Genomic DNA, 20,241 nt, shown 5'->3' on the forward strand with positions numbered 1-20,241 from the left:
GCAGATACATATATTACATTTAATTCAATAAATGAATTTTTTTTAAATACGACATGTACCTAACGATAGGTACATATATACTTATAATATACTATACTATAAATACTTATAAATAAATATATAAATATACTTATAAAAACATTTTAATATATTTTTATAAGTAGTAATAACTCATATTTAAAAATGGAGACAATATCCTGTATGAGAAAAATGTAGATTAATATAAAATCAATTCAAACTTCAGGTCCAAAAGACGATAAAATTTTTGACGTTTTATACTTCCGATTAGGGATTCCAATCCCGGGAACTATTTTCGATACCTATGAAACCCGGGATTGGTAAACATAATCTCGAAACCTTCGGGATTGATTTTTTTTATCAATTTTGGAAAATAAAATAAAATCAAAAATATAACAGAAAAAAAATCCAGAAAAAAATCCAGCCATTTATGGCGAAACACTTGATGCTTTGGTATTACTTCGGGCATATTATTCAGTGGGTTCATTTACAATCCGTATATACTGGCAAATATTAATTTTCATGTTCCCACCATTATCACTCGTAGTTCCACGGTCTTCAAGATACCTCGTCGCAGGACAGATGTTATGTTTCATGATGCTGTGTATCGTGCAATTAGCTTATTTGATGGCACCATAAAGGTTGATTTGTTTTTTTATTAACTATATAATGTTTGTCGACGTATTAAATAGGTTAAATTTATAATTGTATAAATTATCATATTTCATTGATGTCTTTTTATTGTTATTTGTAATTAAGATATTTTTATAAATTTGTATTTATTAAGTATTATGGCGCATTGGCCAATAGCTGTAATGCCGTAATTCTCTTTTTATAAATTAATAAATAAAAATAAAATAAAATAAATATTGTTTTAATTACTTAAATATTTAATTTTTTTATATTGTGTTTATTGTCAACACAATAGGTTATTTGTTTTATTTCAATTGAACTTGTATTTGTATTTGTTATAAAATAAAATAAAAAAGCCTTTTTATTTCTTAGAAACAAAGGTAAATGACAGTTAATTAAGTATATCTAATGAATATATATATGTATATATAACCTATGAATATATATATTATGTATATATATATCTATTGATGATTGTATTATCTACTTATTTTCTAGTTTATGTAATATTAATTATTATTAATTTTTTATATTTTTGTGTAATACATATATATATTAGGATTTTTTTTATTTTGTATATAATACTATTAGATAATGTTTATAAATTAAACAGTGATATGTAATTAGTTTGTTTGGTTTGTAAAAACCCCTCTTTGGGTGAAAGCCTCCTCCAAAGAGTCCCACTGGACTTTTTTGGGGTTTGGGGACTGGGGTTTTTAGCTATTTGTAGCCAATTTGGGCCCGCTGTCTTTATGATGTCGTCTTGCCATCTCGCATGGGGTCTTCCTCTATAGCGTTTCCCTTTTGAGCCGTTCCATGAAGTAATTATTTTTGTCCATCTCTCATCTTGTAGTCGCGCTATATGATCCACCCATTTTCATTTAAGTCTTTGAGCATGGATTAGAGCGTCTGTGGCTTTTGAAATATTTCTTATTTTTGTGTGTCTTATTTTTTGTCTTTTGTTGATATTTAGCATACAACGTTCCATACCGCGTTGGCAGCTGGTGATTTTGTTCTTTACTATGCTAGAGTATCTTCAGGTCTAACAGACATATGTAAAGCATGGTAGGAGACATGAGTTCATCACTCGTTTTTATCTTTGCTGTCATATCGCCTTTAAATATTTCCTTTAAGCTCCAGTATTTATTCCAAGAACTTTGTCTTCTTCTTTTTAATTCCAGCTCATTGTTTTTCCTGCAAAACAAATTTGTTTCCCCAATTAGGTGTTATTTTCTCTGTAGGTAAGTACATCGTTGTCGACTGAAATTTTTGATTCTGTGCTGTTCGTCATTAGCATTGTTTTTGATTTCTAAACCGAATTGTTTGCTGACTTCGTTCAGTGAATGGATCATGAGTTGTAGTTGTGTAGTTTGTATTTATTATCTTTTCATAAATAAATAAAACTGTTTTACTTTCACATTATTATTAATAATATTACCCAATTATTTACTCCATTAAACCTTGTATTTCCTAGATTGAACCTACACAATATTAACAATAAATGTCTTACATAGTATCAATTATGCTATATTTATTTTTGACCGATTTTATCAACGTTATTTGTATATATAAAAAAATAATATTGGCTATTGAAAAAAATGCCAATCCTGGGACTAGTCCCAGGATCCCGGATCGTTAAATTGTATTCCCGAAATCCCGGGATTAAAATTTTGGCTCGGGATTAGATTCCCAACTTCGGATGGGTTGTTTAGACTACATATTCTCTTTTCTCATTTAGGTATAATAAACTGCGGTTGATTTAGATATTGTTTAAGTAATTTTGTTATTCGTAAGACTAATCTCGCTTTTCCTTTCGTACACAGAAGTATTTTCTTTCGACTGACTTATCAATCTCATATCGTCTGTATCCCTCTTGGCAGGCATTTATCACGAAACAGCTTTCTAATACTACGTGATATGAATATTATTTGCTTTGGAAACATCTTATGTAACACATATATCATTATACCGTGTGTTTTGACTTCTTTCTATACCAACTAACTTACCAAACATACATACGGTGACCAATCGTTTATTATATAAGAATAAATTACTTTATCTGCATGCATGCATGGTGTATTCTCATGTAGTTTACTTAAAAAAAACTTCAAAAAACAATCAAAATCATTTGTTACCTTCAATTAGTAAAAAAATGTATAAAAAGGAAAGGAAAAAGGTCGAAACTGATAAAAAAAAAATGCCGTGATATACATATTATAATTACTTATATTGAAAATACTTTTTATTCTCGTCATTCTAAAGAATATTGCAGTCAGTGCAATGAGAAATCTCAATTTTTTAAATCTTGCAACAAAATTACACACACCCATTTTGATTAAAAAAAAAACTCTTAGAGAAATGCACGTTATATTAGTGTTATTAAAAAACCCCCTTTCTGTGTAACAATTATTGTTTTTGTTTTGTGATCAGCGATTCTACAGAGAGGGAAGGTAATTGATTTCATCAGCATTTAATTGAAATCGTATTTCATATGTATAATGTATGTTGCTTTAAATTAAGTATTGAAATGAATTCAAATTTTGAACCTGGAATCAGACACTGTTAGAGTATATATTATAATATATGTAATTTGCTACAAGGATTTAAAGAATACACTTTTTTTAGAGTTCATAATATTTAAGAATTAAAATTTATAACTGACTAATAAATGCTAATCAATAAACCTATGCAGAACTTTTATAAAGGTATACGTGTATTATATTAAAAAATACTTTCTTTAGGAAACAGAAATTTCAGGTCTATGACAATAAATTATGCACAATTGGTCGATAAAATGCTTATATTATTATTATGTGCAGTTTCTAAAAAAAGTTGAATTTTATTTTTCTGAAAATATTAACAAAAATAACGTAAAAATGATAATAATATATTTTGCAAACTAAATATTTAATTATAAAATTTTTGTGATATTTAACTACTAACTGTTGGTAATTTATAATTATAACATAACCATCACTGAGTTATCTCTTTAAGTAAAACTATAATACATCGAGAAGTATATATATATATCTACCTAATCTGTTTTTCATACTGAATATAAATAATATATTATACTTCGATGGCTACCAGAAATATAAAAACAGCATATTATTTACAGTCGATATTTTGTTATGTGATATAGTTTTCTTTCGTTTTATTATTTTGTTTTCACAAAAACTATCTGAAGTTTTGAGGAAAACCATAAAAATGTGTTTTCCCTCGAGATATTGCAACCGAATACTCGAAATAGCTTTTCAAGCAAAGCCAAAAAAAAAAACTTCGGCCAGGGAACTTTTCACGTTTTTACTTCAATTCAAAGATCGATGGATACTTTTGGATTGAGGTAAATTACTTGACATATTATTTTGTCTTCTTCTCTATATTTTTTCCTTATCGCATTGGGCACTAGATTTTTTTGCTAACCTTATAGTAACTTGGATTGTATAATATACATATATATTATATATATCGAGAAAGACTGCTAAAGGTACAGTAACTTACCTGAAAAAAAATACTCTAAGTAGTCAGACACAGTCTACTAATAATGAATGTTTTATTTATCAGCGACAGATTTAATTACATCTCGCATGCGATACATGCGTCTTATATATAAATAATAATCGTAGAATTAACGTCGCACACTTCAATAATTCAAGTATTAGTATTTATTAACATTCATACTGACACCAATATAATATGCTGAAGTAACAATAACACCTATGTATTTGATATAGGTATATTGATTTTAAATGTGTGCTCAGAGTATGTACCTAATAGGTTGAGAGAATGTCTAATATCCATTTCTCGTTAGATATATGTTAATAAAAACCTACACTGCATGGACACTTGAAACAATTAAGATAAATATATCAATAGATTCGTTTTTTAAATCTCTACACGAAAATTTTATCGCCTCTTTCAAAATCCGCTACGATTGACTGTCATTTATAAAACAAAATCAATGCGTCTATCAATTCCCGCTTACACACTACGTGTAACATCCAAAAACCTTTTTGGTTCAAAAAGTTTTTAATAATTTTCTCAAAATAATGAAAAAGTGTTATAGCGCGTTTTGAAATTTAGCGACACATTATGATCTTATTAGGATCGGACATCGTCAAAAAATATATGATGTATATAATATTATAGTGTATAAAGGTGTATTGATTAGTTAGTTATGTATGAAAATCAAATTAATTTATAAATCGCTCACGACGGCCGCAAAATCAAGGGGCGGCCGGTGAAGGGGGAGAAAAAAACATAAAGACATAAAGCCACCCCTTAACTCTGCCGTCGCACACGATGCGTATAAGGACGCGGCGCCCCTGTATAATTCTTTAAGCTGTGTAATTAGGGTGTTGAATAAAATTACATATTATAATAACAATGACAATATTGGGTCCCCATAGAACATTTCATCTGATTTCTTCACCACTTTGTGACATTTTCATGGTAAATCCAGACTAACCTTATATCATATTAATTACTTGAAATTGATCCGATGACTAAAAGGAAGTCTTTACTTATAACGACGATGTCGTAATATATTGTTTTGCATTTAAAATATTAATAAGAAAATTGTAATAATACAATATATCGTTTCATTGAGTAAAATGATTTATCTTCATAGTATTAAGGTTGGTTGTTTGAAAATTTGTTTTAGTTTTTGAAGTTATACTTCTTTATGCGCGTTTGGTAAAACAGATCAGATTGTATTTTTGGCGTGTGACGCGCACAAATGTAACACATTAATTTGGCATGAGACGTGGGACGGAAGTTTTGCCCGGCGATGCAACATAATTTATTTTGCGCGGCGACGTTCCGGTGTTCCAAATAATGTTGCAACTTTTATTATGATTTTACTATGATTATTCGTTATGATTTGAGGCTTTAATTATGTAAGTATTATTTATAAGTAAAATTATATATCAATAAATAAATAAATTTAGTGAATGTTGAGTTCGTTAATAATTCAAACAATGGTATGTTGTAAATTTACAATATTTAGACACTTCATACACAAAAATACATCTTTTTACAGTTAAGGATAATATTTGTCGCATATCCCATGTAAATTTATTTATTAGCGGTTTATAATAATTGAAGAAAATAATACTTATTATGTTTCATCACAAAAGCCAATAACACGTTTCATTCAAACCATTAAATAGGCTATGTTTTACTTTTGATTTGCAAATAAATTATTATTGTTAACAAAAATAGTTGTACAGTCATCTGTTTAAGCAAAGATGATCGAAATAGCGGTTTCCTATTTTTTTCAAACACAGATTTTGAGATTTTTTTCTTCCAAAGTAGGTACTTTATGCAATAATATTATTTATTCGCATACATAATCTTATTGCTGACGGTACCTTTATCGATAAAATACCCTTGAGACCGAAATGAATATAATCATATATAACACGCCAATAAAATTTGTTTTTTTATTACTTCATCATGGGCACTTCTGAATCGATTATAACCGCTCTATGGCGAAGATGAGTTTTTTGTTTTGTTATGCCAAAGAAGTATAACTTCTAACGCGCGGTTATCTTTCTGCGTTTTATAATACTACTTCATTTTGTGTTTTTTAGGTGCCGTATGACACTCAATATCCGGAATTTGGTGACTTATATCACAATATTATGTATTTTTATCCACCTCAATAAACAATGGTTAATTTTATGACCTTTCCGTGTTATGACCAACGCGCACTTTTCCATACCACCTTGCGTCACAATTGTTCACGTGTGATTTATCTTAAGTAAATTTAGATCATATAAGCTAATTTTGACTATAATGTTAACATGAAAAATTAAATCAGTAATTTTCCAAATGTATTTATACTACTGATATACTATTATAGGACATATTTATTAAATCATAGCGTACATATTTAAAGTACCTGTGACAGTTGCTGCCCAAATAAAGTCATCCAGTAGTATGAAAGTAGTAAAAGTAGAAAGGCCAATTATACATAAATAATGTCTTGCAATTAGCCGACAAATTGTATGTTGTTTCATCATTGTGATTTTATTCCTGTGCAAGGATTTAATGCGTTGAGCGAATTGCTATTAACTATTCATTAAAAAAACTGTTAATATAATTTCAACTTTATGCAGATCAATATGAACTGATTAGAATAAAAAATGGTAATCCCTTTTAATACGTTTTCTCCCTATCTTGATCTCTCCTACACATTTAGAAATGTTTTCTCGCATGGTAATCGCAAACAAATTATATCATAAAACACTTAGAAAATGCCTATTATCAATGGCTTCATACTACGCGATTATTTAAAGCCTACCTTATAAACACTTAAATACAAATTAAAATTACCTAGACAATTTAAAAAAAAGTTCTTGTCTTGTCTTTTATTAGTATAAATATATAATATCATCGTATATTCTGTACCAGTAATGATTTCCCTCTGTAGTTGATGAAACTGACCCTGATTATTATTAAAATCATTGGAATAAGTACAACATAATATTTTGTTTTATTTTAATTAATACAGTGTGTTTCCTCCAAGAATTTACAGTTAATGCCAAAATTAAATATTATATTATAAATTAACCACAAAACAAAAAAAAAATCAGCTACAATCGACAAAGTATAATGTAATATGTAATTTAAATTCTTAAAAGAATTAAATGTTATTTTTTCGATTTAGGGTTTCTTAAATTGCTTTGACATTGAGACACATTAGTGTACGTTATCAAATGGTGTTTTTCTTCACAAGTCGTTTACAATGACGAGTGAATACGCAACAAACAAAATAGGTATAGAGCGGCGCCAGTGTAAATCGAAGCGACGAATGTCCCACAGAATATATCCTCCCACGATTTGCGCTCAAATCGAAAATAACTCACGAACAAAAACCTCCCTAGGTGGAAATTTCTGTTCTCTTTCCCGCGTGCTTAGATAACCACCCGAGGGGTCTGTTAGAGGAGATCGGTGCGATGTCAGCGGAAGCCGACCTTCGTTGTTTCATTGTCATTTATACCCAAAGCACCGATACTCCAAATTTAAATTATCATACCAAATATTATTAATATGTTAACTAGTATTAATACATCTCATCAGAGCCTTTTACATAAAACTGATGCCGAGGGCAACAAGTATTTTGATTCATCCCCCCTCAAAATTCAAAATACTTAACAAAAGATTTTCACAGTTTCTCATCAGAAATTTGTAATTATTGAAAATAAATGCAATTTCACCACTGTAAAATTTAGTTGTTAGCCTATAAAATTTTAAAACTATTTTAGTAGGTGTTCCCTGGTACCAATAAATAATAGCAAATGGATTGACTTCTGGATAAGGCTGTTCATAGGTTTACGAAAGAAAATCTGTCCTTTTCCTTATGCACATCTTGGTTATTTGTATTTTTCCGTCAAATATCGGTAAATATTAACATAAGTTAAATGACGGCGAATAATTTTATCGTTTGAACACGAACATTTATTAAACACATCAGTCATGTGATTAATTCTACAAGTTTAGTGTTCAATTTTTGGCCACAGTATTGATTGATAAGATAATCTCTAATCTACATTTTTTTATAAATAGACTGCAAATATGTCTATATGCATATATGACCATAGAATTGCAGATATTTTTTTTATTTCTTTCGTCGAAGTGTAGTATTCAACATTTTTTGATAAAACATCTGCTAGAATAACTTATTTAATTACATTTTACAAATTATTTTAAATTTTAAACGAAACACTGCAAAATATATTACATAAATAAATATAAACAGTATTCGAGATGAAGTATTCAATAGATAATACTTATGCTATTGTTATATCGTAGTGGTAATTTAATTTAATATATTATTGCATATGGTAATTAATATTATTTTTTAAATATTGAATCTAATGGTTATTTTTCAGATAATCTTCGACATAGATCCAAATCCCGCATCTAGGCTAAATTAATATGTGATTTTAATCAATAGATATTTGGGTTCAGGATGTCGACATAATAACTTTACCAAATACCCAACAACAAAATACTTGTAAAAAAGTATGATTTTGAGGTATTTCAAAATATGTTTATAGCAATTAATTAAAACGTGTATTTTACTCGACATGTCATACTCTATTATATGGTACTTCAAAAAAAGTATTAGTCCAATATAATTAAATACGAATATGATGTTTTATTATGGTGTTTATGATTTTTATATGTGATTGTCGTTGTACAGTTTAAAAATACATGGAATTATGTTTTAATCTATAGTAATTGGAGTGATACGATAAAGAAGCAGTGAAAGGGAATATAAATCGATTTAATTTGTGCAAAAGCCGTTTTCCGATAAACGTGAAAAATGTTGTGAATCATTGGTAAAGAAAAGTATACGTTAAGGCATCTGCGCATGTCCTGTGGCCGCCATATTGGTTTTCCCAGCGAGGCACACACAATTTGGATACAAATACACTACAACACGAGCCCAAAGCCTCGGATACTGGCCGTCGTGCTCGCAAATTTACTCGATTTTCTACAAGACAAGGAAAAAATAAGCAAACAGTTTTATACCGTTGTGAAAAACAGTGAATATCCATACTTAAGTTGGCAACAGTTTCATAGCAAAGTTCGTTCAAATCCGTGATTCGAATTTCGAAATACGAGCACACATTTTTATTAACGTCAATCAGCTGAGCTTGAAAAATAGTGTTATTTATTTTCGACGAGTATAATAAAAAAATTTCAAAAATTTCTTTAGTAAATTATACGTTTGTTTAGAGAACGTATCGTTTTAAATTTAATTTCAAATTAATACATAATATTTAAATGTGATATAAGGACGCACGTAACAGATTTTGACGCGAAGAGAAACGTACATGAAAATCGATATCTGCCGAGTGGTGTCGGCGTCTTTTTCCCGCGTGGGCGATCTTCATTGTGTGGAAACGAGACAAAGCTAGACTGACTGGCCTGTACTGGAGCAAGTCTTTCGAAAGGACGACAGTGGTGTAATTTGGAAAGGAACACTCAAGAATATTAACTAAAAGGCAAGTTATAATTTCATTAATGATAACGGCTAACTGTGGCATGTCAACAATGCGAAACTTGTTTAAATAGAACGCCTTTGCAAACAGGTTTTAGATAAACTGCGACATGTAGTTTATCGGTTTATGTTAAATGTCTGTCAAAACGATCGTAATTTTGTCGGCTGATAAATTTATAATGAAATTCACATGTGTTTCAAATAAACAACAATTAAAATACGACATTGCATTGCAGTAGAATTTAAAGGTTTTCCACATCAACATGAAGAAATAAACAACATCAGAAATATGATAAATATCGTGTAAAAAGAAAACTGTTTTCAAATTTACCTTTGATTAATACCTTACAAATCTATTTTAAGAACTTCTACGCACAAAAATATAAGGCAAGATATTATCTTGAAACTGCTACTGAATCCGTAGATCCTCTACGCTGTGATTTATAGCAAATTTTGTGTGACGTAGTAAAGGTATATGCGTATTTGTAAGTATGAAATATTAAATAAGTAGATGTATTTCTTTAAACACAACACTTAAATAAAATATACAATACCTTAATTGCAATTTTGCGGAAAATGATTTAAGTAAGTAAGATTCTTACTTGTCAGACCCAATTCACACTTTCAGTATATTCATAACAGAAACCAAAAATTATTAAAACAATAAAGCTATACTTACAATAATATGATAATTTTTAAGCTTCCTTTCCACGATAGTATTATTTTTGTAGTCTGGCTTTCAGGTTTGTACATATGTTATATAATATCATAAAATACAGTTAAAAATATTGTATACTGAATTAATTGATTATTGTAATATTTCATTTAATATACTCTACAACAGGGATGGCGAACCTATGGCACGCGAGATGATTTTTCATGGCACGCGAATGTTTCATTGTGAAGAGAAAAATATGACTATTTTATATATATTTAAAAAACATCTTTTTTATAAAAAAGTTTTACAAATAAATGTATAAGTACTTAGATAAGTACTTACTTATAAGATGAAAAAATAATGATGACATAGCTATGCGTATTAGTTTTCTTCGGTTTGTCCTATACGTTTAGGTACCAATCGATGCGCAAACGGAAACGATGAAATTCATGCATAAATAATGACAAATCGCATTGTATAAAAAATTACAGGCTAATCGTTACGTGTAATGTAATCAAAACATAAAAATATACTATCAACAAGCCTTATGAAATTAATTATCGGCAGTCATTCAAATAGAATAACTGTTTGTTATTTTACCTCAAACATAATCTCTAAAAATAGAAAACCGCTCAGTGATGGAGAATTAATAGGTATAATTATAATATAAAGAAGAGTGGTTTAAAATGCTTCTACAATTACTTTGAGTAATTTGAAAACAAGGACAAAAACATTCAATGAATAAAAGATATGCCTTCGGTAATAATTACGGTGAAAGATAGGATAACAATAATTAAATTGTAATTTTTAAACCTTCTTAATAGAATTATTAACTAATTTGTTATAAAACTTAAAAAAAAAAATTTTCGCCATAAAAAAACTGCTGGCACATTGGTTAGTTGAAAAATATTATTTGTAAAACTTTGGCACGCATACCTAAAAAGGTTCGCCATCCCTGCTCTACAACCATTCGATCGTCATTATATTATTGTAATTAATAAATGTATGTTTTATCATTTAAAATATGAGCCTCAGAACGAGTTTAGAGATTAGAGGGCCACTTTTAAAATTCAAAATTGTGTAAATCGAAAATAAAAAAATCCTGATTTTATTCATGCAAAATATTTAGTTATGTAAATACATTTTTCAAGAACAAAATTTACGTGTCATAACTAGCAATATATATTTATTTTAATATACATATTTTAGAGTAATCTAAATTACTGCTATTCAAAATATTTCGGTTGATTTAGTCTCGCTTAGTTGATTGTTGATTGTATAATCCTTAATTTATTTAGTAAACTATAATTTTAATTAACAGGAGTATACGTTGATCAATATTTGTGAAGAATATGGGTGTTATTTTTCAATTTTGCACTTCGTATAAGATATGTATTTTTTTTAACGGAATAGGATATTACGCCGCTTAATTAATGTTTATGGGCCATGCCAGTTGCCTCTTCTGCTCACTCTTATAATACAACGTGAATATAGCTACTCGTAAAATAAAAATGGGTTTAATTAGTTTGGTTAAAAGTGAATACTTTTCCTTAAATAACCACTTTTCATTTGAAATTAAAAACCTTATTTATATTATGAATACTTTCAGGTTTTATTTTGTCATGTGTAGGTATTTTGTAACCATTTATTTTAAGCAAATAATGATTGTTTTATTATAACATCTTAGTCTACATTTTTACATTCGTTTTATTACTCTAACGTAGAAGTCAGTAATGCATTGCTCGCGGGCGCTTAAGTATTTGCGAGGTATATTTTTTTTAAGTCTCCGTTATTAAACTATGTAAAATATTTTTCGATAAGGAAAGAATGAAAAAAGAAAGAAAATAAAGACAAACAATATCGAAAATTTTTAAACATAATGAAAAAAAAATAAGACAAAAGTAATACCGATTCAATAGGATTCGATAGAATGCGGATATTTTTCATCATATTTTCCTAAAACTTGTAAATTATTGCTTGCGGTTCAATTTTGTTTAGTAATTATTAATTAATAATATAATAATTAAGTATACGTTTAACAAATTTTGTGTTTACGCGGTACTATTTGATTTTAAGGTTTCACAGCAGCTAAAAAATACTATATTATTGTGCGCCCTAGTTTAAACGCAATTCGATAAGCATTTCATGTAACAACTACTACTTGTTAAAATCGTCGTAATTATCTAAGGCGCCCGTAGTTTAATGGTAAAACATACTGGCGTGACTCCAGCAGATACAGGTTCAAGTCACATCGGGGGTCGTATTTTTTTCTACATAAACGATTTTTTTGTTGTGTATATGCATGCGATGTTTTCAAACAAGTTGTCAATCTCTGCTTTAATGTTTATATTTTTATAATCGATGAGAAGCTTTCAAGGGTAAAAAGACGAAATTTTATTAAACTAAAAAATACATAGCGTGCCAGTGCAGCGTAGAGGCTAGCAATCGCACAGTCGCATGTTACCGTCAAATTAATAAAGCAAAACCATTCAAAGGCTACCAAAAGTGGTTATTTACCACAATCCCCCCGAGAAATCTGACGTGGGAACTTTTCTGAAGGAATACGGCGAATCTTTTTGTTTTGCCAGCAGGCGCAATAAGTAACTAACGACACACTTATTTCCATTCATTTTTCAATGATTAAATGTGTATTATTTATTTACTTCATTCAATGAATACAAGATATTAAATTTAAGAATATTTGTTTATATTTGTTTATATAAATAATTTGGAACAATGTGAAAGATATTAGAAGCAATTGTAGAAAAAAAATGTTCCAACCCATAGTATTCATTACAATCCTTCAACGCATTTTTTTTTTTTTTAATATTATTAATAACCATGTCCTTGCTTTTTTGTAGAAGGTGGTTGTTAGTAATTTTGAACAATGATTTGAGTTTCCCCATCTCCACCCGTCATGTATATGCAGCCGCGGTTTATGCACGGCCGCCTTCCATGACGCTATGAACGTGTCAAAATGAAAAGATTATAAAGCCACACTGCCTTGTCCCGAAGCGATGCTGCACGGAACTGATGTAGCAACCATGCACCTTAGTGCTTAAAGAAATGGTTATAATAGAAAATAAAAAGAATCTTGGCTCTGCCGTCATTTATCTTTAATGACATGAAGTGTCCTCTATACCTGTGTACTGAAACTCTGCTGAAACAGAGGAGTCAGGAGTTGAAAGTGATGAATCTAAGGAAGGATCGGAATTATTCCGTCCTCCATATGACGCAGCAAATTTTTCAAATGCCTCAAAGTTGGCCTTAGTTAATATCAAGTCGGCGTAGCCAATCGGGCCCGTGTGGATTGGACCCTGGCAAACAGCTCCGCTCGGTCGAATCCCATCAGCGGGCAGTCCCAGTGGACGTGTTCAGCGTCTTGATAGTCGTGCCCGCATGTGCGTTCCGGCCCATGTCCTATCAAACGAAAACCATATCACAAACACCCAGGCTTTGATAAAATCACATAAATATATTGTGTCCTCAGTCGAACCCAGAGCTCCCGGCTGGAAGGCCAGCGCCTTACACACTGCACCACGAAAGCCGCCTCCTTCAACGCATTGCTAATAATCATACAGAACGATTAATTATTCATAATATTATTAATTTTTAACGTGTTATCAATGTTTTATTATAATAATTGTCAATTTTTATACATTCAATAATCTTAAATTAATGATAAAACGTTTTTTGAGATGGCTTATTTAATATTTTTTGTACACTATGCCAGTAGACATAAAAATACTATAAGTATTTTTTTCTTTTTTATAAAAAGTTCTAATCATATAAGATTATATTTGTTTTTTATGTTCTATATGGTCTCATTCTTTGGGTCAAGAACCAGGAATTCACGACATTATAACCTGACGTACTGTTACTGCTCGGCCATCATGGTTGTATAGCCAAAGCAAAAAATATGATTTTAAATTTATTTACAGATATGGACGGTACAAAGAAATTTTACTTGGCTATAATATATCTTTTACTTATATAAATATATACGCTATAGATATTATTTAAAAATGATAATATTGTGTTAATAACAAACAAAAGGATCTAGTAGCTTGATTAATCCACTGCTGAATAAAACCCTCATCTACCTCCTCTTGTTTTTTATATGAACACAATACAATGGTTTCATTTTAGGGACTATATTTTTAATATTATTCATAAAATACATTATTTATAGTAAGTGGATATGTGTAATTGCCTATTAAATATTTTGTTACCTTCTCACTTGTTGTAGCGTAATTTTGTCAGTATCAGGGTTTAAAGCTAGGTAATTATACCTACATAATGTAGGTATTTATGCTAGACAGGGAATTAATAAAACATGACAGTAGTACTAAAGACAGACCAAAACTGTACGAATTAAATAAAATTTATGTTACATAACTGAAAGCGATTACAAAATACTATATTAAAAATGCGATGATGAATTATGAATAATATTATATAATATTTGATTTTTATACAATATAAATTTGAATTGAAAATTGAAATGTGAATAAAAATAATAATAATTTCCGAAGAATAAATTCTGTAAGATATCCTTGCTTATGATAATTTTATGAATTTAAAAATGGAGGGGTATAAAAATACAGCGTTTTGTTTATTGGAGGTTTTTTGAAATTCGTGTTTAATTTTACATCGCTCTTATAAAAGTAACAAAGTTGAGATGGAAATTCAACAACAGTGGCTTTGCAAATAATGTTATGAATTCTGTTTTTAGATGTTATTATTTGTGAAAGAAAAATAAAAGAGAGTTTTTAAAGATAAATAAATCATTAAAATGATAAATAATCGGTACCAACGTTAGGTTTTCCGTTAATGTTTTTTTTTCGCCCTCGACTTCGTGATTGGCTACATTATGATATTGTTATGTTCTTGTCAGGCGTAGGTATGGTATTATATGGTTGAATAAAATACTGAGTAAAAACAAGCTTTCTGTTGTTTGCCTAAAAATATCTTTGATGAAAAAATAATATTTTTGATATACCTACTTACATATTTTTTAGTAACTCACCAGCAAAATGTTTTGGAATAAATTAAAATTATTTTTACTACCAATTTCAACACATAACCATTACATTACGGGTGCTGTGATTTGTATAAGCTACCGATTCACTCAATAATTACAACGGAATTTTCTAATAATATGCAACTGAGGTTTAAGTTAAAATTTCGTCAATGATATTAACGACTATCTTTCAAAAATTTGAATCGAGATGATATTGTATTCAACGTTTATTTGGTGGTATGTACCTAAATAAATCATGATATTTCAAAATAATTTTGAAACAATGTTTTTTATTTCTACAACAATGGTTTTGTAGATAACCTACACTGAATAACCTATCTTCTACAGTTGTATTTTTGATCAGCCAATATTTGTTTTCTTCTTTCAGAATAACATACAAAATATTTTTTCTCGTATCATTCAATTCGCAACATCGTGAAAATGGTACCAACATCATGATAGTTATTCTTTTTTATAATTCTTAAACTTATTACTTAATATCGAAAAAATATTAACCGATAACGAAATGGGGAAATAATACATTTCAAAGTGAAATGAAAACAGTATATTTAAATTAGATAAGTATTTAATATAATATAATATGGTATGATACGAACGACAGTAAGTAATACGATTTTTTTATAACTAATTCAAAACCATCATTCATTTTTAAATGCTCCTTATTAATGTAAAATTCAACATGTAAAAATTTCTCGAATTATATTAAATTGTATTAACTAATTCTTATAAAATGAGAAAATCACATATTCTTCATATAAATACTCGAGAAACAAGAATAATATTATTTAGTGAATCACAAAAGAAATTATCCAAATCATATTTTATTATTTGTGTTTTTTTATATTATCGGTAATGTATCTGTCAGATTGAAACAAATTTGTCAAAATTACGAAAAATAATATTATTCTTTCTTGTAGGCATAATAACGAGTTCGATTCATGTCATTTCAAGTTACGTCACCCCTCCTCCACCAGTACGTCATGTAGAGAAGTGACGTAGACATCGAGTAGGTATTTTATTGACGTGTTTATAGCACGCAAAAGCCATGCAAAACGACGATAAAGACCCATCACTTGTGTTTGGATATAATTCAAGAGAATATGGAAGATTTTCGTTTCAATTGAAATATAATATTTTTGTTAAAGGAATACTTGAATGAATGATATAAATAATTATTATTATATGTTGAACGTTATTTTGGGTCTAAATATGTAAACTATTTCCCTCAGTAAATCTACTCAATTTACCTAGGTCGTCTTAACCGGGCGGAAGAAAAAGTTTTAATGTAGTCATTGAAATTCTCAGATGAGAAAATACGTCTTGTTACGTATTTGAATTGAATTTGGAGAACTGGAAAGTGCTAAGTGATCCAATTTAGTATTATTGTTATGAATGATTCATTTGCTGTCGGCGTTAGTGTAATCTTCTATCGTTCAACACGTGCAATTAAATTGGATAAGAATATTATGACAGTTGCGTTGTTTTGAATACTTTTTGATCAGGAAATCGATTGCATATACTAATACATTATTTTCTATTTTCCCCGTTTTATGTTGTTGTTGATAATATGTTTGTTTCTAGTTAACATTTTGTAAAACAGCTTGCTATTTAGAACAATTTTGTACTGATTATTTGTAACACACATCAATTATACTTTTAATTTATATGACATTTTTTTTAATACGGATATTTGTACAGAATATTATAATAATTGTCTATTATAATTATTATTATTTTTAATTAAAATAAAATAAGTATTAACAATCTAACTATATAAAAAATAACATATTTTGATGTCTTTTCTCAAATTTTTTCACGTACTCATTCCAGAAAGTAAATCAACGTCACTTATTATTTAATCTCTCTCTGATACCTAATCACGAGTTATTAATTTACAAAGATCCAGTTGCAAAATAGTATCAATTCCGTATCTTGTTTAGAATAAGTACCGACAAAATAGCACTATAAATTTAAATAATAATGTATTATCAATTTTAGCACATGTGTTCACCACATATTCACCTGAGTGTGTCAAGTTTCTGCGTATTCGAAAATAGGCGAAAAGCCGTTGTCAGATTGAATACAGATATATATTCACTTGGGCTCTATTTAATATATTGTATACTCGTGTATATCATATACCTACTATATATATATATAAGCCTAAATAAAGGTAATATTCGTGCCTGAGATCCAGTGTATCATTTAGACACAATCCTTTTTAACTAGCTATTTTTGACAAAATTTGACTTAAGATATACTGGCTGTGAGGTACGTACAGATATAACATAATTAGAAAAGCTGAACAGGTTCTTTAATAAAATCTGTAAGTATATCGTTAACCTTGTTAATCTTTCTAGATTAACGGCAATTTATATACTTGTACATTTTTCGCAGGCTGTAAGCATATTTTCTCTTATCACTTTCGCTAATAGCGATCACACCACCCCCATCTGTTTGCGCAAAATTAACTTATGTTTACGTTTCATTATTACGCCAAATTTTGCTCGGCCGTATAAACAACGTTCGTTTTAGTTTCGAAAAACTAAATTACTTACAAAAGAAATATGTTTAAACAGGTTATCGAAATGAAAAATGTAATTAATTTTAGTTTACAAACTGAATGTCCTCATTTTTCTTTCATAATATAATTAATATTATTTGAAGATATTAGTTTATCTCATAAGGTAAAATGTATTGGACTCTATAGTTTCAAATTACGAGAATTGGCTGATTTCCTCACAATTATGTCTAAAGTGTATGCCTTTAATCCAAATATGTCATATTATATTGATTTGATAATAAAGTCAAGTCAATCATGACCAATGACTTATCATTCGTGAATACATGAACATATTGATAGGTAATACATATAACATTTTGACATATTTAATGCCAGTCGATGACGTATCTAATTTATTTATAATTCAATAAACATAAAATGAACAACTTTACTATACAATTTTAATAGGCATTGTGTGAAATTTAAATAAAATAAAAATTCTCTGAAATGTTAATATTTTTAATATGAAAAAAAAATACATTTTAATGTGTTTCTTTAATGCACTGAGATACCAATATCTATGTATTCGAATTTATCAAGCTCCAGCCTCGGTGCATGGAGCAAGCACTAGATATTGTTAAGTTCACTGCTGTGTGCATCGGTTTTTTTCCATGTCAGCTCTGCAGCACGTACTCATAGATCGTTCATTTTAACATCGCTACAGGGTGTGGTATAATCATCCATAACTTGCGAATTTGTTACATTATTACACTTATTTTTATAATGTACTAGCTGAAGTACCCGGCTTCGCACGGGGTCGCTTCGTGGTTATATTTATCTTAGATATTTGAAAAATAATAAGAGGTAATTATTTCTTTAATATTAAAATATCTGTGTAATACAATATGGCAATATGAAAATAATTATAATAGTAGTAAAGGTCAAACATAAGAACACTAAATTAAAATCGAATCCAAAATATGAAAACGTTATTAATGTTATAAATATGTAGTAAAAAAAAAATCAAAATTGGATGGAACAAACAAACAACAAACTTTGTATGTTATATAATAATAATTTAGAAACCGCACACAACTGACAAAAGTTACATCGCAATCGGATGAATGGTATAGGAACGCATACGAATAGTAGAAGAAGATGATTTTCTAATTCAGAAACCTTCGTGGGCATGCGCATGACAACTCACCAAAGTTTCATTGCAATCGGATTAATGGTATAGGAACGCATACGAATAGAAGAAGAAGAAGATAGTTGTACTAATTCAAAAACCTTCGCGGGCTTGCGCACAACAACTGGTCAAAATTTCATCACAATCGGATGAATGGCATAAGAACGCATACAAATAGAAGAAGAAAAAGATGATTGTAGTAATTCAGAAACCTTTGCGGGCAAGGGCACAACAACTCACCAAAGTTTCATTGCAATCGGATGAATGGTATAGGAACGCATACGAATAGAAGAAGAAGAAGATGGTTGTACTAATTCAGAACTCTTCGCGGGCGTGCTCACAACAACTGGTCAAAATTTCATCGCAATCGGATGAATGGTATAAGAACGCATACAAATAGAAGAAGATAGAATAGAAGAAAAAGAAAATAGTTGTAACAATTCAGAGACCTTTGCGGCGTGAGCACAACAGTTGATCAAAATTTCATTGCAATCGGATGAATGGTATAGGAACGCATACGAATAGAAGATAGAATAGAAAAAGAAGATGGTTGTACCAATTCAGAAACCTTCGCGGGTGTTGGCACAATTACTGACAAAAAATTTGTTGCAATCGGATGAATGGAATAAAAACGCATACGAATAGAAGAATATAGAATAGAAGAAGAAGAAGATAGTTGTACTAATTCAAAAACCATTGCGGGTGTTACCACAACAACTGACGAAGGTTTCATCGCAATCGGATAAATGGTATAGGGACCATACGAATAAAAGAAGATAGAATGAAGAAGAAGAAGAAGATGGTTGTACTAATTCAGAAACCTTCGCGGGTGTAGGCACAATTACTAACGAAAATTTTATTGCAATCGGATGAATGGAATAGGAACGCATACGAATAGAAGAATATAGAATAGAAGAAGAAGAAGAAGAAGAAGAAGATGGTTGTACTAATTAAAAAACCATTGCGGGTGTTACCACAACAACTGATGAAGGTTTCATTGAAATCGGATGAATGGTATAGGGACCATACGAATAAAAGAAGATAGAATGAAGAAGAAGAAGAAGATGGTTGTACTAATTCAGAAACCTTCACGGGTGTAGGCACAATTACTAACGAAAATTTTATTGCAATCGGATGAATGGAATAGGAACGCATACAAAAGAAGAATATAGAATAGAAG

The 20,241-nt window shown here is 29.4% G+C and overlaps 1 protein-coding gene across 1 annotated transcript in view; it reads left to right on the forward strand.

The window, feature by feature from the left end:
- The first annotated feature begins 9,095 nt into the window (after positions 1-9,095).
- Rab3 (RAS oncogene family member Rab3) overlaps positions 9,096-20,241 on the forward strand; it is a 77,665-nt gene continuing 66,519 nt past the window's right edge. Inside the window, exon 1 of the mRNA XM_085952575.1 lies at positions 9,096-9,671. The gene's annotated coding sequence lies outside the window, so the exon portion shown is untranslated. The remainder of the gene's footprint in view (positions 9,672-20,241) is intronic.

The sequence above is a fragment of the Rhyacophila brunnea genome, unplaced genomic scaffold, assembly GCF_057557595.1.
Source record: "Rhyacophila brunnea isolate RB1 unplaced genomic scaffold, BYU_Rbru_1.0 scaffold_3, whole genome shotgun sequence".
NCBI lineage: Eukaryota > Metazoa > Arthropoda > Insecta > Trichoptera > Rhyacophilidae > Rhyacophila > Rhyacophila brunnea.